The sequence below is a fragment of the Zonotrichia leucophrys genome, unplaced genomic scaffold, assembly GCF_028769735.1.
Source record: "Zonotrichia leucophrys gambelii isolate GWCS_2022_RI unplaced genomic scaffold, RI_Zleu_2.0 Scaffold_391_47721, whole genome shotgun sequence".
In the NCBI taxonomy this organism is placed as follows: domain Eukaryota; kingdom Metazoa; phylum Chordata; class Aves; order Passeriformes; family Passerellidae; genus Zonotrichia; species Zonotrichia leucophrys.
The window spans coordinates 17,838-36,947 of NW_026992596.1; the positions used below are offsets into that span (position 1 = coordinate 17,838).

General features: G+C 61.6%; 1 non-coding gene across 1 annotated transcript; it reads right to left on the minus strand.

Moving 5' to 3' along the window:
- Nucleotides 1–18,464: 18,464 nt before the first annotated feature.
- Nucleotides 18,465–18,537, minus strand: TRNAR-CCG (transfer RNA arginine (anticodon CCG)). Its single transcript has one exon. It is a non-coding gene; the product is annotated as a tRNA-Arg (tRNA).
- Nucleotides 18,538–19,110: the final 573 nt, after the last annotated feature.

Consider the following 19,110-nt stretch of genomic DNA (forward strand, 5'->3'; position numbering starts at 1 on the left):
GATTTCAACACAAACTAAGGGATTTCAACCTGAACTAACAGGGTTAGGCCTGGTTTAAGGGATTTCAACCCAAATTAACAGGGTTAGGCCTGTTTAAGGATTCAACCCAAATTAACGGGGTAGGCGTGTTTAAGGATTTCAACCGAATTAACAGGGTTAGGCCTGATTTAAGGGATTTCAACCCAAATTAACAGGGTTAGGCCTGGTTTAAGGGATTTCAACCTGAATTAATGGGGTTAGGCCTGGTTTAAGGGATTTCAACCAGAATTAATGGGGTTAGGCCTGGTTTAAGGGATTTCAACCAGAATTAACAGGGTTAGGCCTGGTTTAAGGGATTTCAACTTGGATTAACAGGGTTAGGCCTGGTTTAAGGGATTTCAACCTGAATTAACAGGGTTAGGCCTGGTTTAAGGGATTTCAACCCAAATTAACAGGGTTAGGCCTGGTTTAAGGGATTTCAACCAGAATTAACAGGGTTAGGCCTGGTTTAAGGGATTTCAACCAGAATTAACAGGGTTAGGCCTGGTTTAAGGGATTTCAACCTGAATTAACGGGGTTAGGCCTGGTTTAAGGGATTTCAACCCAAATTAACAGGGTTAGGCCTGGTTTAAGGGATTTCAACCAGAATTAATGGGGTTAGGCCTGGTTTAAGGGATTTCAACCCAAATTAATGGGTTAGGCCTGGTTTAGGGATTTCAACCTGAATTAAGGGATTTCACCCAACTAAGGGATTGCAACTTAAATTAACAGGGTTAGGCCTGGTTTAAGGGATTTCAACCCAAATTAACAGGGTTAGGCCTGGTTTAAGGGATTTCAACCCAAATTAACAGGGTTAGGCCTGGTTTAAGGGATTTCAACCAGAATTAACAGGGTTAGGCCTGGTTTAAGGGATTTCAACCAGAATTAGGGGATTTCAACCCAAACCAAGGGATTTAAAGTGAAGGGAAGGGGTGGATCCCACCCCCCCAAATGTCCCCTCTGTCCCCTTGTCACCAGATGTCCCCTTGTCACCGTGTCACCAGGAGGTTCAGGGTTAATTAGCAGGGTTAATTACCCCTAATTAGGCTGGAGGTGACGTTGGGCGGGTGTGACAAGGTCGCGGTGCTGGTGGCACTTCCTGGTGCCACCTCGGCGTGTCAGGGACAAAGTCCTGTCCCCCTGTCCCCGTGGGACCGGCTGGGCTGGGGTGGGGCCGGACGGACTTTGGGCACCGGGAGGGGACGTGGGGACAGGGGTGTGGATGGACAGATGGACATGGGGACGTGGAGACAATGGGATGGACTTGGGGACAGGGGGGTGGATGGACATGGGGACATGGGGACATGGGGACGGACATGGGGACAGTGGGATGGATGGACATGGGGACATGGGGACACAGGGACATGGGGACATGGGGACAATGAGATGGATATGGGGACAGTGGGGTGGACAGACAGACACTGCAGGGGACTGGATGGATGGACAGAGGGACATGGGAACATGGGGACACTGGGATGGACATGGGTACAGTGGGGTGGATGGACATGGGGACATGGGGACATGGGGACATGAGGACAGTGAGATGGACATGGGGACAGTGGGACAGATGGACACAGGGACATGGGGACAATGGGATGGACATGGGGACACAGGGACAGAGCCACAGGGACACAGGGACACTGGGACGGACATGGGGACATGGGGATGTGGGGACAGTGGGACGGATGGACATGGGGACAGTGGGATGGACAGACAGAGGGACATGGGAACATGGGGACAGACAGACACAGGGACATGGGGACACTGGGATGGACATGGGGACATGGGGAGACAGAGGGACATGGGGATAGAGACAGTGGGGACATGGGACACGGGAGCATGGATGGAGACAGACATGGGACAGGGGACACAGGGACTGGGGAATGGGACAGACAGAGGGACATGGGAACATGGGGACAGACAGACACAGGGACATGGGGACAGTGGGATGGATGGACATGGAGACATGGGGACATGGGGACAGACAGACAGAGGGACATGGGGACACTGGGATGGATGGACATGGGGACATGGGGACATACACAGGGACATGGGGATGGACAGACACAGGGACACTGGGACAGACGGACACAGGGACATGGGGGCACTGGGACGCTGGGATGGACAGACATGGGGATGTCACAGGTGTCACAGGATGTCACAACATGTCACAACATGTCACAGCGTGTCACATCACGTCCTGGCTCAGGGTGACACAGCACAGCCCGACCACGGCCTCACCACTCACTGGTGACCCAGGGCCACCGTGTCCCCATGTCCCCATGTCCCTGTGTCTGTCTGTCCCTGTGTCCCTGTGTCCCTGTGTCCCTGTGTCCCCATGTCCCTGTGTCCCTGTGTCCCTGTGTCCCTGTGTCCCCGTGTCCCTGTGTCTGTCTGTCCCTGTGTCCCCATGTCCTGGTGTCCCTGTGTCCCCATGTCCCCGTGTCTGTCTGTCCCTGTGTCCCCATGTCCCACTGTGTCCCTGTGTCCCCATGTCCCCGTGTCTGTCTGTCCCCGTGTCCCCACGTCCCCATCCTGTCCCATGATTGTCCCTGTGTCCCTGTGTCCCATTGTCCCCACCATGTCCCTGTTGTCTGTCTGTCTGTCCCTGTGTCCCCATGTCCCGGTTGTCCTTGTGTCCCCATGTCCCGTGGTCTGTTCTGTCCACCGTGTCCCCATGTCCCACGTGTCCCTGTGTCCCCGTCTGTCCCTTTGTCCTGTCCCCTGTCCTGTCCCATGTCTCCCTGTCCCCATGTCCCTGTGTCCCTGTGTCTCCCATGTCCTGGTGTCCCTGTTGGTCCCCTCGTCCCACGTGTGTCCCTGTGTCCCTGTCCCGTGTCGTGTCCTGTCCCTATTCCCCACAGTCCCCATGTCCCCGTGTCTGTCTGTCCCCGTGTCCCCCAGCACCCCCAGGTGACACCGGCACCCCGGGGTGCAGCCACCTGTCCCTGCCGGAGCCGAGGGAGTGGCCCTGGGTGACACGGGTGACACAGGTGACACAGGTGACACGGGTGACACCGCCCCGGGCCGTGTGGAGAGAGGGGGCGGCCCTGGGGACAAACTCCAGCCTGGCAGAGTGGCACGGAGTGGCACAGGTGACACTGGTGGCATAGGTGACATGGAGTGGCACAGGTGACACAGGTGACACAGGTGACACAGGTGCCAGGTGCCAGGACACCGCCTGGGGGGACACAGGGGTCCCTGATGCCACCGAGGGTCCCCAGAAAAGTGCCAGAGGTGCCACCTGTGCTGTGTCACCAGTGCCACCTGTGATGTCCTGCGTGTGCCACGCGCGTGTGCCACAATGCCACACCTGTGTCACCTGTGCCACCTGTGCCGTGCCCTTGTCCTGGGGAGGCTGTGGGGACAGCCCAGCACCCAAAGGTGACAGCGGGGTCCCAAAGGTGACACCAGCACCCAAAGGTGACACCGGGGTCCCAAAGGTGATGCCAGAACCCAAAGGTGACACCGGGGTCCCAAAGGTGATGCCAGAACCCAAAGGTGATGCCAGGGTCCCAAAGGTGACCACAGGGCCCAGAAGTGACATCAGGGTGTCCCCAGTTCCCCCAGCACCTGGGGGTGTCCCTGTCCCCTACCCAGGGACGTCCCTGTGCCTCTGGGGATGTCCCAGGTGTGTCCCAGGGGTGTCCCAGGTGTGTCCCAGGTGTCCCAGGTGTGTCCCAGGGGTGTCCCAAGAGTGTCCCAATGGTGTCCAAGATGTTCCAGAGGTGTCCCAGGTGTCCCAAGGGTGTCCCAGGTGTCCTGGGGCTGTCCCAGGTGTCCAAAGAATGTCCTGGGGTGTCCCAGGTGTGTCCCAGGAATGTCCCATGTGTGTTCCAGGTGTCCCGGGGCTGTCCCAGGTGTGTTCCATGTGTGTCTCAGCTGTCCCAGGTGTGTCCCAGGTGTTCTGGGGATGTCCCAGTTGTCTCAGGGCTATCCCAGGAATGTCCCACATGTGTCCCAGCTGTCCCAGATGTGTCCCAGGAATGCCCCATGTGTGTCCCAGGGCTATCCCAGGTGTGTCCCAGGTGTCCCAGGGCTATCCCAGGTGTGTCCCAGGTCTTCTGGGGGTATCCCAGATGTGTCTCAAGTGTCCCAGGTGTGTCCCAGGAATGTTCCATGTGTGTCCCAGCTGTCCCAGGGGTGTCTTGGGTGTCCCAAGTGTCCCAGGAATGTCCCATGTGTGTCCCAGCTGTCCCAGGTGTGCCCCAGGTGTCTCGGGGCTATCCCAGGTGTGTCCCATGTGTGTCCCAGGTGTTCTGGGGGTATCCCAGATGTGTCTCAGGTGTCCCAGGTGTGTCCCAGGAATGTTCCATGTGTGTCCCAGGTGTGTCCCAGGGGTGCCCCAGGTGTCCCAGGTGTGTCCCCTGGTGTCCCATGTGTCCTGGGAGAGTCCCACGGGTCTCCCAGAGTGTCCCAGCTGTCCCAGGTGTGTCCCAGGGGTGTCCCAGGTGTCTCAGGGCTATCCCAGGTGTGCCCCAGGTGTGCCCCAGGTGTTCCAGGGGTGTCCAGGAATGTCCCAGATGTGTCTCGGGTGTCCCAGGTGTGTCCTGGGGGTGTCCCAGGTGTGTCCCAGGTCTTCTGGGGGTATCCCAGATGTGTCTCAGGTGTCCCAGGTGTGTCCCAGGAATGTTCCATGTGTGTCCCAGCTGTCCCAAGTGTGTCTCAGCTGTCCCAGGTGTGCCCCAGGTGTTCCAGGGGTGTCCCAGGTGTGTCCTGGGGGTGTCCCATGTGTGTCCCAGGTGTTCTGGGGGTATCCCAGATGTGTCTCAAGTGTCCCAGGTGTCCCATGTGTGTCCCAGGTGTGTCCCAGCTGTCCCAGGTGTGTCCCAGGGGTGTCCAGGGGTGTCCCAGGTGTCCCAGGTGTGCCCCAGGTGTCCCAGGTGTGCCCCAGGTGTGTCCCAAGTGTCCCAGGTATCTCGTGGGTGTCCCAGGTGTGTCCCAGGTGTTCCAGGGTGTCCCAGGTGTGTCCCCTGGTGTCCCATGTGTCCTGGGAGAGTCCCACGGGTCTCCCAGAGTGTCCCAGGTGTGCCCCAGGTGTGCCCCAGGTGTGTCCCAAGTGTCCCAGGTATCTCGTGGGTGTCCTGGGGGTGTCCCAGGTGTGCCCCAGGTGTTCCAGGTGTGTCCCAGGTGTGTCCCAAGTGTCCCAGGTATCTCGTGGGTGTCCTGGGGGTGTCCCAGGTGTGTCCCAGGTATCTCGTGGGTGTCCCGGGGGTGTCCCAGCGTGTCCCGGGGGTGTCGCAGCCCTGTCCCCCCGCTGTCTCACGGCGGTGGCGGGCGCGGGCCGGGCCCCGCGGCTTTGAATGAATCGTTAACCCGGGCCAATCTCACCCCGGGCCAATCAGGGCCGCGGCCCCGGGCGGGTTTTACAGCTCCGCTGTCCCCACGGTGTCCCCACGGCCACCGGCGCTGTCACCCCAGTGCCACCAGCGCCACCAGCGAGGCCACCAGCCCCTCGCCGCCATGCGCTGGCCCTGGCTGCTGCTGTGGCTGTCGCTGCCCGCCGCGCTGGCGCTGCCCGCGGCGACACCGGCCCGCGGTGGCCCCGGGGTGGCCCTGGTGGCCCTGGAGGCGCTGGTGGCGTCGGGCGAGGGACAATTGTCCCGCGGGGAGCTGGGGGCCCTCGTGGCGCGGGCGGGCGGCCGTGCGCAGTGCCGGGGCGAGCCGTGCGGAGAGGTGAGACCGCGCCCGGCGCCGCGACAGCGACAGCGACAGCGACACGGCGGGAGGGGACAAAGGGCGGCTGGCACCGCGCGGGGGGGGGGATGGGGGATGGGGGATGGGGGTGGGGGGGACACCTGGGCGCTGTGGGGGGGGTCGTGGGGGGGGGGTGTGTGTGTCACCTGTGTCACCTGTGTCACTTGTGCCACCTGTGCCACCTGGGCTGTGTGTGCTGGGCTGTGTCACCTGTGCCATGCTTGGCAGGCCATGGGCGCCAAGTGTTCAGAGTGTGCCGTGTGCACCGTGTGTGTCACCTGTGCCACCTGTGCCACCTGTGCTGTGGGTGCCATGTGTGCCATCTCTCCTCTGTGTGCCACCTGTGCTGTGTGTGCCACCTGTGTCACCTGTGCCACCTGTGTCACCTGTGCCACCTGGGCTGTGTGTGCTGGGCTGTGTCACCTGTGCCATGCGTGGCAGGCCATGGGCGCCAAGTGTTCTGAGTGTGCCGTGTGCACCGTGTGTGTCACCTGTGCCACCTGTGCCACCTGTGCTGTGGGTGCCATGTGTGCCATCTCTCCTCTGTGTGTCACCTGTGCTGTGTGTGCCATGTGTCACCTGTGCCACTTCTCCTGTGTGTGCCACCTGTGCTGTGTCACCTGTGCCACCTGTGCCAGGCCATTTGTGACATGTCACGGTGTGCTACCTGTCCTGTGTGCCACCTGTGCCACCTCTCCTGTGGGTGCCAGACCATTTGTGACATGTCACAGTGTGTCACCTGTCCTGTGTGTGCCACTTGTCCTGTGTGTGTCACCTGTGCTGTGTGTGCTGTGTGTGCCACCTGTGCCAGGCCATTTGTGACATGTCACAGTGTGCTACCTGTCCTGTGTGCCACCTGTGCCACTTCTCCTGTGTGTGCCACCTGTGCTGTGTCACCTGTGCCATGTATGGCTGTGTCACAGGCACCAAGTGTTCTGAGTGTGCCGTGTGCACCGTGTGTGTCACCTGTGTCACCTGTGCCACCTGTGCCAGGCCATTTGTGACATGTCACAGTGTGTCACCTGTCCTGTGTGTGCCACTTGTCCTGTGTGTGTCACCTGTGCTGTGCCACCTGTGCCACCTGTGCTGTGTGTGCCTTGTATGCCACCTGTGCCAGGCCATTTGTGGCAAGTCACAGTGTGTCACCTGTGTCACCTGGGCTGTGTGTGTCACCTGTGTCACCTGGGCTGTATGTGTGGCAGGCCATGGGCGCCAAGTGTTCTGAGTGTGCCATGTGCACCGTGTGTGCCACCTGTGTCACCTGTGCCACCTGTGCTGTGTGTGTCACCTTTCCTCTGTGTGCCAGGCCATTTGTGATATGTCACAGTGTGCACCTGTGCTGTGTGTGTCACCTGTGCTGTGTCACCTGTGCCACCTGTGCCACCTGGGTTCTGTGTGTGGCAGGCCATGGGTGCCATGTGTTCTGAGTGTGCCGTGTGCACCGTGTGTGCCACCTGTGCCACCTGTGCCACCTGTGTCACCTGTGCTGTGTGTGTGTCACCTGTGCTGTGTGTGCCAGCTGCGCCGTGTCACCTGTGCCACCTGTGCTGTGTCACCTGTGCCATGTGTGGCAGGCCATGGACGCCAAGTGTTCTGAGTGCGCCGTGTGCACCGTGTGTGTCACCTGTGCCACCTGTGCCACCTGTGCTGTGTGTGTGTCACCTGTGGTGTGGGTGCCAGCTGTGCCATGTGTCACCTGTGCCACCTGTGCTGTGTCCCCTGTGCCATGTGTGGAAGGCCACAGGCACCAAGTGTTCTGAGTGTGCCGTGTGCACCGTGTGTGCCACCTGTGCCATCTCTCCTCTGTGTGTCACCTGTACTGTGTGTGTCACCTGTGCCACCTGTGCTGTGTCACCTGTGCCATCTGTGTCACCTGTGCCACCTGTGCCACCTGTGCTGTGCTACCTGTGCTGTGTGTCACCTGTGTCACCTGTGGTGTGGGTGCCAGCTGTGCCCTGTGTCACCTGTGCCACCTGTGCTGTGTCACCTGTGCCATGTGTGGCAGGTCATCAGTGCCACGTGTTCTGAGTGTGCCGTGTGCACCGTGTGTCACCTGTGCCACCTGTGCCACCTGTGCTGTGTGTGTGTGTGACCTATGCCTTATGTGCCAGGCCATTCGGGACATGTCACAGTGTGTCACCTGAGTTGTGTCACCTGTGCTGTGTGTGTTACCTGTGTCACCTGTGCCATATGTAGCAAGTCATGGGCGCCCATGTGTTCTGCGTGTGCCGTGTGCACCGTGGGTGTCACCTGTGTCACCTGTGCCACCTGCACTGTGTGTGCCGTGTGTGACACCTGTCCTGTGTGTGTCACCTGTGTCACCTGTGCCACCTGTGCTGTGTGTGCCGTGCGTGCCACCTGTCCTGTGTGACACCTGTGCCGTGTGTGCCAGGCCATTTGTGCCATGTCACAGTGTGCCACCTGTGCTGTGCCACCTGTGCTGTGTGTGTGCCACGTGTGCCGCGTCTCCCTGTGACCTTTGTCCCTCCCTGTCCCCTCTCTCCCCTGGCGCTGTCCCCTGTCCCCTTGTGCCACCCTGTCCTTCCTGTCCCCCCTGTCCCCTTGTCCCTCCCTGTCCCCCCGACGCTGTCCCCATGTCCCCTGTCCCCCTGTCCCCCCTGTCCCCACGTCCCCCGTGTCCCCATGTGCCACTCTATGCCACCCTGTCCCCTGTCCCCCCTAATGCTGCCCCCTGTCCCCCTGTCTCCTTGCCCCCGTCCCATGTCCCCCTTGTCCCCCCTGTGCCACCCTGTCCCCTCTCCCCATGTCCCCACGTCCCCCTGTCCCCCCGTCCCCCCTGACGCTGTCCTCATGTCTCCCTGTGCCACCCTGTCCCCCCTGTCCCATGTCCCCCTTGTCCCTCACTGTCCCCTCATGCCCCTGTTCCCTGTCCCCCCGACGCTGTCCCCATGTCTCCACATCCCCCTGTCCCCCTGTCCCTCCCTGTCCCCATGTCCTTCTGTGCCACCCTGTCCTCTTGTCCCCCCTATGCCCTGTCCCCCCTGTCCCCCGTGTGCCCTCTCCCTTGTCGTCCCTGTGCCACCCTGTCCCCTGTCCCCCTGTCCCCCCTGTCCCCCCTGTCCCCTGTCCCCTGTCCCCTCTCCCCCCTGTCCCCTGTCCCCTGTCCCCTGTCCCTATCCCCTGTCCCCTGTCCCCTGTCCCCTGTCCCCTCTCCCCCCTGTCCCCCTGTCCCCTGTCCCCTCTCCCCCTGTCCCCTGTCCCCTGTCCCCCTGACGCTGTCCCTCCCTGTCCCCTGTCCCCTGTCCCCTGTCCCTCCTGTCCCCTGTCCCCCTGTCCCCTGTCCCCTGTCCCCTCTCCCCTGTCCCCCTGTCCCCTGTCCCCTGTCCCCTATCCCCCCTGTCCCCTGTCCCTGTCCCTATCCCCTGTCCCCCCTGTCCCTGTCCCCTGTCCCCTATCCCCCTGTCCCCCTGTCCCCCCCTGTCCCCTGTCCCCCTGTCCCCCTGTCCCCCTGTCCCCTGTCCCCTGCCCCTGTCCCCTGCCCCCTAGTCCCCCTGATCCCCCTGTCCCTGTCCCCCTTCCCCCTATCCCCTGTCCCCTGTCCCCTGTCCCCCTGTCCCTGTCCCTGTCCCCTGTCCCCTGTCCCCCCGTCCCCCTGTCCCCTGTCCCCCCTGTCCCCTGTCCCCCTGTCCCCCTGTCCCTGTCCCCTGTCCCCTGTCCCCCCTGACGCTGTCCCTGTCCCCACAGTGTCCCTCGGTGCCAGCGCTGCTGGCCCTGGCTGGGAAGGGCCGGGGTGGCACCGCCGGGCTCGAGGCCACCGAGCTGTCCTGGCTGGGGGCGGCCGTGGTGGCCACGCTGAGGGACCCCCCGGGCACCTGCGGGGACACCGATGGGGACACCCATGGGGACACCGATGGGGACATCCATGGGGACACCAATGGGGACACCGATGGGGACACCAATGGTGACATCAATGGGGACATCGATGGAGACACCAATGGGGACATCGATGGAGACACCCATGGGGACACCGATGGAGAAATCCATGGTGACATCAATGGGGACACCCATGGGGACACCAATGGTGACATCCATGGGGACACCGATGGAGAAATCCATGGTGACATCAATGGGGACACCCATGGGGACATCGATGGAGACATCCATGGGGACATCGATGGAGACATCCATGGGGACACCCATGGGGACACCAATGGTGACATCAATGGTGACATCGATGGGGACACCAATGGGGACATCAATGGAGACACCAATGGTGACACCCATGGGGACACCCATGGTGACACCGATGGAGACACCCATGGTGACATCAATGGGGACACCGATGGTGACATCCACAGAGATATCCATGGTGACACCCATGGGGACACCAATGGGGACACCGAGGCCACCACAGGGTCCTGGGCCAGCCGTGTCCGAGCCCTGCATCACCAGTTTGTCACCGATGTCACCGGCGATGTCACCAGCAATGTCACCGGCCGTGGTGGCCCCGGGCTGCGGGAGGTGGCCGAGCTGCTGGCGGCCATCGAGCCCAACTACCGTGGGGACAACGGCCACCAGGTGAGGGGACACGGGGACACGGGGACACGGGGACACGGGGACACAGGGACACGGGGACACGGGGACACAGGGACACGGGGACACGGGGACACGGGGACACAGGGACACGGGGACACAGGGACATGGGGACACAGGGACACGGGGACATGGGGACACGGGGACACGGGGACACGGGGACACGGGGACACGGGGACACGGGGACACAGGGACACGGGGACACGGGGACACGGGGACACGGGGACACAGGGACACGGGGACACGGGGACACGGGGACACGGGGACACGGGGACATGGGGACACGGGGACACGGGGACACAGGGACACGGGGACACGGGGACACGGGGACACGGGGACACAGGGGACACAGGGACATGGGGAGGGACAGGGGACGTGGGGACATGAGGGGACATGGGGACAGTGGGACATGGGAGGACATGGGGACATGGGGACATGAGGACATGGGGGGACATGGGAACACAAGGGGACATGGGACAGAAGGGTGGCATGGGGACACAGGGGGACATGAGGGGACACAGGGGGACATGGGGACCACAAGGGTGGCATGGGGGGACATGGGGACACGAGGGTGGCATGGGGAACAAGGGGGGACATGGGGACACAAGGGGACATGGAGGGACACGTGGAGGACATGGGGGGACACAGGGTGTGGCCTGGGGAGGGGACAGGTGGCCTTGGGGCACAGAGAGGTGACACAGCATGGCCACCTGTCCTTGGGGACACTGTGCCCTGGGGAGGTGACAAATGTCACACTGTGCCCTGGGGAGGGGACAAATGTCACACCGTACCCTGGGGAGGTGACACGACTGTGACACCCCTGGTGCCACAGTGGCAGTGTCCAGGTGACGTTTGGGTGACATTTGGGTGACCTGAGGGTGACACGGTGACATTTGGGTGCCACAGGCCTGCGTGGACGCTCGGGGCGTGCTGGCAGCTGCCACCAGGATGTCCCCAAGGTTGGGGACAGGACGGGTGCTGGTGGCACTCGGGCTCCTGGTGCTGCGTGGCCACCGCCTCTGCCCTGGGGACATTGGGGACAGCGGGGACACGGCCAGCCCCCGGTGTGGGGACAGCAGCTGGCACCTTGGGGACACTGGTGACATGGACACGGCTCATGGGGGCACGGACACCTGGCACTGTGGGGACACCGGTGACATCAGCGCCTCCCGTGGGGACACAGACAGCAGGCATGGTGACATTGCCACCCTCCTTGGGGACACGGACACCTGGCACGGTGACAGCCACCCCGAGGACATCGAGAGCCACCACGGCCCCACGGCGCCCAGCGCTGGGGACAGCGGTGACAATGTCACTGTCCCCACGGCCACCAACAGCACCGAGCCTGAGGAGCAGCTGGGTGTCACCGAGAGTGAGTGGGGACAGGGTGGGGACAGGGTGGGGACAGGGGACAGGGGACAGGGGACACAGGGTCAGTGTCCCCATCTGTGTCCCCTGTCCCCATCCCTGTCCCTGTCCCCTGTCCCCATCCCTGTCCCTGTCTCTGTCTCCTGTCCCTGTCCCCTGTCCCTGTCCCTGTCCCTGTCCCCTGTCCCCATCCCTGTCCCTGTCCCCTGTCCCTGTCCCTGTCCCTGTCCCCATCCCTGTCCCCTGTCCCCATCCCTGTCCCTGTCCCTGTCCCTGTCCCTGACCTGTGTCCCTGTCCCTTGTCCCTGGGTACCTCCGGGGGACACTGTCCCCATCCCTGTCCCCTGTTCCTGTCCCTGTCCCTGTCCCCATCCCTGTCCCCTGTCCCCTGTCCCTGTCCCTGTCCCTGTCCGTGACCCGTGTCCGTGTCCCCTGTCCCTGTCCGTGACCCGTGTCCCTGTCCCTGTCCCTGTCGCAGGGTACCTGCTGGGGACACTGACAGCCCTGTCCCTGTGTCCCCTGTCCCTGTCCCTGTCCCTGTCCCGTGTCCCTGTCCCTGTCCCTGTCCCTGTCCCTGTCCCTGTCCCCATCCCTGTCCCTGTCCCTGTCCGTGACCCGTGTCCCTGTCCCTGTCCCTGTCCCTGTCCCTGTCCCTGTCCGTGACCCGTGTCCCTGTCCCTGTCCCTGTCTCAGGGTACCTGCTGGGGACGCTGACGGCACTGTCCCTGTGTCCCCTGTCCCCATGTCCTTGTCCTGATCCCTGTCCCTGACCGGTGTCCCTGTCCCCTCTGTCACAGGGTACCTGCTGGGGACACTGACGGCGCTGTCCCTGTGTCCCCTGTCCCTGTCCCTGTCCGTGACCCGTGTCCCTGTCCCTGTCCCTGTCGCAGGGTACCTGCTGGGGACACTGACAGCCCTGTCCCTGTGTCCCCTGTCCCTGTCCCTGTCCCTGTCCCTGTCCCCATGTCCTTGTCCTGATCCCTGTCCCTGTCCGTGACCCGTGTCCCTGTCCCTGTCCCTGTCCCTGTCCCTGTCCCCTGTCCCTGTCCCTGTCCCCATCCCTGTCCCTGTCCCTGTCCCTGTCCCCATCCCTGTCCCTGTCCCCTGTTCCTGTCCCCATCCCTGTCCCCCTGTTCCTGTCCCCATCCCTGTCCCCATCCCTGTCCCCATCCCTGTCCCTGTCCCTGTCCCTGTCCCTGTCCCCGTCCCTGTCCCTGTCCCTGTCCCCATCCCTGTCCCATCCCTGTCCCTGTCCCTGTCCCCTGTTCCTGTCCCTGTCCCTGTCCCCATGTCCCTGTCCCTGTCCCTGTCCCTGTCCGTGACCCGTGTCCTTGTCCCCTGTCCCTGTCGCAGGGTACCTGCTGGGGACACTGACAGCACTGTCCCTGTCCCTGTCCCTGTCCCTGCCCCTGTCCCTGTCCCTGTCCGTGACCCGTGTCCCCTCTGTCACAGGGTACCTGCTGGGGACACTGACAGCCCTGTCCCTGTGTCCCCTGTCCCTGTCCCTGTCCCTGTCCCTGTCCCTGTCCCTGTCCCTGTCCCCTCTGTCACAGGGTACCTGCTGGGGACACTGACGGCGCTGTCCCTGTCCCTGTCCCTGTCCCTGTCCCTGTCCGTGACCCGTGTCCTTGTCCCCTGTCCCTGTCGCAGGGTACTTGCTGGGGACACTGACAGCCCTGTCCCTGTGTCCCCTGTCCCTGTCCCTGTCCCTGTCCCTGTCCCCTGTCCCCATCCCTGTCCCCATGTCCTTGTCCTGATCCCTGTCCCTGATCGGTGTCCCATGTCCCTGTCCCTGTCTCAGGGTACCTGCTGGGGACGCTGACGGCACTGTCCCTGTGTCCCCTGTCCCTGTCGCAGGGTACCTGCTGGGGACGCTGACGGCGCTGGCGCTGGCCTTGGTGCCGCTGGTGGCGCTGGCCCTGGTGCTGTGTCCCCGCTGTCCCGCGTGCTCGCGCTGTCCCCACGGTGCCGGATGTCGCCGGTGTCGCGGGTGTCGCCTGTGTCCCCCGCGCTGGTGGCGCCCCCTGCTGGACGGGCTGGCGGCCGGGGCGCTCAGCGGGGACGCGCTGCTGCACGTGCTGCCCGAGGTGGGGACATCGAGGGGACACTGGGGACACTGGGGGGACAGCGGGGACATTGGGGACAGCGGGGACATTGGGGACAGCGGGGACATTGGGGGCATTGGGGAGACCATGGGGACAGCGGGGACATTGGGGACATTGGGGACAGCGGGGGGACAGCGGGGGCATTGGGGACATTGGGGACAGCGGGGACATTGGGGACAGCGGGGGCATTGGGGACACTGGGGGACAGCGGGGACATTGGGGACATTGGGGACATTGGGGACAGTGGGGGCATTGGGGACACTGGGGGCTTTGGGGACACTGGGGACATTGGGGACATTGGGGACAGTGGGGGCATTGGGGACAGTGGGGACATTGGGGACACTGGGGGCATTGGGGGCATTGGGGTCATTTGGGACACTGGGGACACTGGGGACATTGGGGACATTGGGGACATTGGGGGTATTGGGGACATTGGGGACCGTGGGGAGACATTGGGGACATTGGGGACAGTGGGGACATTGGGGACACTGGGGACAGTGGGGACAGAGGGGACATTGGGGGCATTGGGGACATTGGGGACATTGGGGACACTGGGGACAGTGGGGGCTTTGGGGACATTGGGGACATTGGGGACAGTGGGGTCATTGGGGACAGCAGGGGGACATTGGGGATATTGGGGGCATTGGGGACAGCAGGGACAGAGGGGACATCAGGGGCATTTGGGGCATTGGGGACATTGAGGGGACATTGGGGATATGGGGGGACATTGGGGACACGGGGACGGGGGGGACATCGGGGGGACATTGGGGGACATTTGGGGACATGGAGGGACATGAGGGACACTGAGGGGACAGGGGATGGGGGACATGGGGGACACAGGAGGATTTGAGGGGACACAGGGACAGGGGGACATTGATGGGGACATTGATGGGGACATTGATGGGGACATTGGAGAGGACACTGGGGACACACTGGGGGCATGGAGGGACGGGGGATTGGGGACATTGATGGGGACATTGGAGAGGACACTGGGGACACACTGGGGGCATGGAGGGACGGGGGATTGGGGACATTGGGGGGACATTGGGGGGGCACAAGGGGTGGCAGCGGGGACATGGTGGGGACACATGGCGGGAGGGGGACATCGATGCCACCACGTGTCACTGATGTCCCCAACAGGCCCTGGGGGTGCACAGCCACTCTGAGGGGGGACACTGATGTCCCTGATGTCACTGATGTCACCGATGTCCCCAATGTCCCCACAGGCCCTGGGGGTGCACAGCCACTCCGAGGGGGGACACTGATGTCCCCAATGTCCCCAAGTCCCAATGTCCCCAATGTCCCCACAGCCTGGGGGTGCACAGCACTCAAGGGGGAATCATGTCACTGATATCACTGATGTCACTGATGTCACTGATGTCCCTGATGTCCCCAGTGTCCCCGCAGGCCCTGGGGGTGCACAGCCACTCCGAGGGGGGACACGGGGAGGTGACACCGATGTCACCGATGTCACCAATGTCCCGCAGCCTTGGGGTGCACAGCCCTCGGACGGGGACACGGAGGTGACACCAATGTCACATGTGTCATTGTGTCCCAACAGCACAGGTGTGCACAGCCACTCGGACGGGGGACACTGATGTCACTGATGTCACTGATGTCACTGATGTCCCCAATGTCCCCAATGTCCCCGCAGGCCCTGGGGGTGCACAGCCACTCGCACGGGGGACACTGATGTCACTGATGTCACTGATGTCACTGATGTCCCCAATGTCCCCGCAGGCCCTGGGGGTGCACAGCCACTCCAATGGGGGACACTCAGAGTACGGGGGGGGACACTCATGTCACTGATGTCACTGATGTCCCTGATGCACTGATGTCCCAACAGGCCCTGGGGGTGCACAGCCACTCGGACGGGGGACCCGGAGCACGGGGGGGACACCGATGTCCCTGATGTCACTGACGTCACTGATGTCACTGATGTCCCCAATGTCCCCGCAGGCCCTGGGGGTGCACAGCCACTCGCACGGGGGACACTGATGTCACTGATGTCACTGATGTCCCTGATGTCACTGATGTCACTAATGTCACCGATGTCCCCTCTGTGTCCCCAACAGGCCCTGGGGGTGCACAGCCACTCGGAGGGGGGACACTGATGTCACTGATGTCCCCAATGTCCCCAATGTCCCCAATGTCCCCAACAGGCCCTGGGGGTGCACAGCCACTCGCACGAGGGACACGCAGAGCAGGGGGGCGACGCCCACAGCCCCCCCTGGGAGCTGCTGGCCGTGCTGGGGGGGCTCTACGGGGGCTTCGTCCTGGAGCGGCTGCTGGGGGGGCTGGGAGCGCCCCCCGAGGAGGTGGGGACACCCTGGGGACACTGGGGGGACACTGGGGGGACATTGGGGGGATTGGGGACATTGGGGGGATTGGGGACATTGGGGGCATTGAGGGGAAATTGGGGCATTGGGGACAGTGGGGACACTGGGGAGATTGGGGACATTGGGGGAATTGGGGACATTGGGGACACCCAGGGGACACTGGGGGCATTGGGGACATTGGGACATTGGGGGATTGGGGAAATTGGGGGATTGGGGGGGACATTGGGGACATTGGGGACATTGGGGAAATTGGGGACACTGGGGGGATTGGGGAATTGGGGGGATTGGGGACATTGGGGGATTTAGGACATTGGGGACATTGGGGGGATTGGGACATTGGGGACATTGGGGGGATTGGGGACACTGGGGGTTGGGACATTGGGGGACATTGGGGGGGGATTGGGGACATGGGGGACATTGGGAATTGGGATTTGGGGATGGGGACATTGGGGACATTGGGAATTGGGGGATTTGGACATTGGGGGACATTGGGGAATTGGGGAATTGGGGATTGGGGACATTGGGGGACATTGGGGAATTGGGGGATTGGACATTGGGGACACTGGGGACATTGGGACATTGGGGACATTGGGGGGATTGGGGGACATTGGGGACATTGGGGGACATTGGGGACATTGGAGGGATTTGGGACATTGGGGACATTGGGGACATTGAGGGGATTGGGGACATTGGGACATTGGGGACATTGGGGGGAATTGGGGACATTGGGGACATTGGGGGACATTGGGGGTATTGAGGGGCATTGGGGAATTGGACATTGGGACATTGGGGGGACATTGGGGACATTGAGGGAAATTGGGACATTGGGGACATTGGGGGGATTGGGGGCATTGGGGACATTGGGGGATTGGGGGGACATTGAGGACATTGGGGACATTGGGGGATTGGGGATGGACATGGGGACATTGGGGGTGGGACACTGGGGAAATTGGGGCATTGGGACATTGGGGACATGGGGATTGGGCATTGTAGGGACATTGGGGGATTGGGACGACATTGGGGGATTGGACATTGAGGGCATTGGGGGCATTTTTGGGCTGTGGGGGGGAATTTGGGGTTGAACGAGTCTGGGGGCGTCACCTGCTGATGGGGGGGGGCGGTTTTGGGGTACAGAACCCCCTCCCCCCGCAGGAGAAGGACGGAGACCCCGCCCCTGACCCCGCCCAGAGCACGCAGGAACTGACCAATCAGGGTACGGCACCAAATCCCCCCAAACCTCCCCAAATTCCCCCCAAAACTCCCCAAATTCCCTCAAATTCTGCCCTAAAACCCCACAAATCCACCCCAAATTCCCCCAAATTCTGCCCTAAAACCCCACAAATCCCCCCAAAAAACTCCCCAAATTCTGCCCTAAAACCACCCAAACTCTGCCCCAAAAACCCCCCCAAATCCCCCCCAAAAACTTCCCAAATTCTGCGCTAAAACTCTCCAAATCCACCCCAAAAAATTCCCCCAAATTCTGCCCCAAATCGCCCAAAACCTCCTCAAATCCGCCCCCAAACTCCTCAAATATCCCCAAATTCTCCCCAAAACTCCTCAAATCCCCCCAAAATTCCTCAAATCTCGCCAAATTCTCCCCAAAACTCCTCAAATCTCCCAACCCCCAAAACTCCCAAAGCCCCCAAAATCCTCAAATCCTCCAAATTCCTCAAACTCCCCAAATCCCCCAAAGCCCCCAAGTTCCCCAAATTCTGCCACAAAACTCCTCAAATCTCCCCAATCTTCCCAACCCCCCCCAAACTCCCCAATTTCCCCCCAAAACTCCCAAATTTCCCCAAACTCCCAAATCTCCACAAAATTCCCAAATCCCCCCAAAACTCCCCAATCCTCCCCAAACTCTCAATTCCGATTTTCCCCCAAAACTCCTCAAATTTCCTCCAAAACTTCCCCATGAAACGACTCAGATTCCCCCATAAATCCTCAAATTCCCCAAAACTCCATCCCCCAAAACTCCTCAAATCTCCCCAATTTTTCCCCCAAAACTCCTCAAATTTCCTCCAAAACTTCCCCATGAAACGACTCAGATTCCCCCCATAAATCCTCAAATTCCCCAAATTCTGCCCCAAAACTCCTGAAATCTCCCCAAAACCCCTCAAATCTCCCCAAAAGCCCCCCCAAAACTCCTCAATCCCCCCAAAATTCCTCAAATCTCGCCAAATTCTCCCCAAAACTCCTCAAATCTCCCCAATTTCCACCCCAAAACTCCTCAAATTACCCCCAAAATTCCCTCTGAAATCTCTCAAATCCCCATAAAATACCCCAAGCGCCCCCAAAACCCTCTAAATTCCCTCCCAAAACTCCTCAAATCCCCACAAAATTCCCCAAATCCCCTCAAATCCCCCCCGGTAAAAGGGGACGGTTCCGACCCAGGTGGGACTCGAACCCACAATCCCCAGCTCCGGAGGCTGATGCCTTGTCCATTAGGCCACTGGGCCGGGCGGGCGGTTGCCGCGCCGGGCGCCACCTGGGGGCGCTCCGGGGCACAGCGGGGACATTGGGGACGTTGGGGGGATATTGGGGGGAAATTGGGGATATTTGGGGGATATTGGGGGGATATTGGGGACATTTGAGGGGATAATGGGGGAAATTTGGGATATTAGGGAGATATTGGGGACATTGGGGGGGCATTGGGGGGGCATTAGGGGGATATTGGGGGGTATTGGGGACATTGGAGGGGCATTGGGGGATATTGGGGACATTGGGGGGGCATTGGGGGGATATTGGGGAATTGGGGATATTGGGGATATTGGGGATATTAGGGAGATATTGGGGACATTGGGGGGGGGCATTTAGGGGATATTGGGGGGATATTGGAGGGATATTGGAGGGATATTGGGGGGATATTGGGGGGATATTGAAAGGGGGTATTGAGGGATATTGGGGGGAATTGGGGGATATTGGGGGGATATTGAAGGAATTGGAGGGATATTGGGGGGCATTGGGGAATTGGGGAATTGAGGGATATTGGGGGATATTGAGGGGACATTGAGGGACATTGGGGATATTTG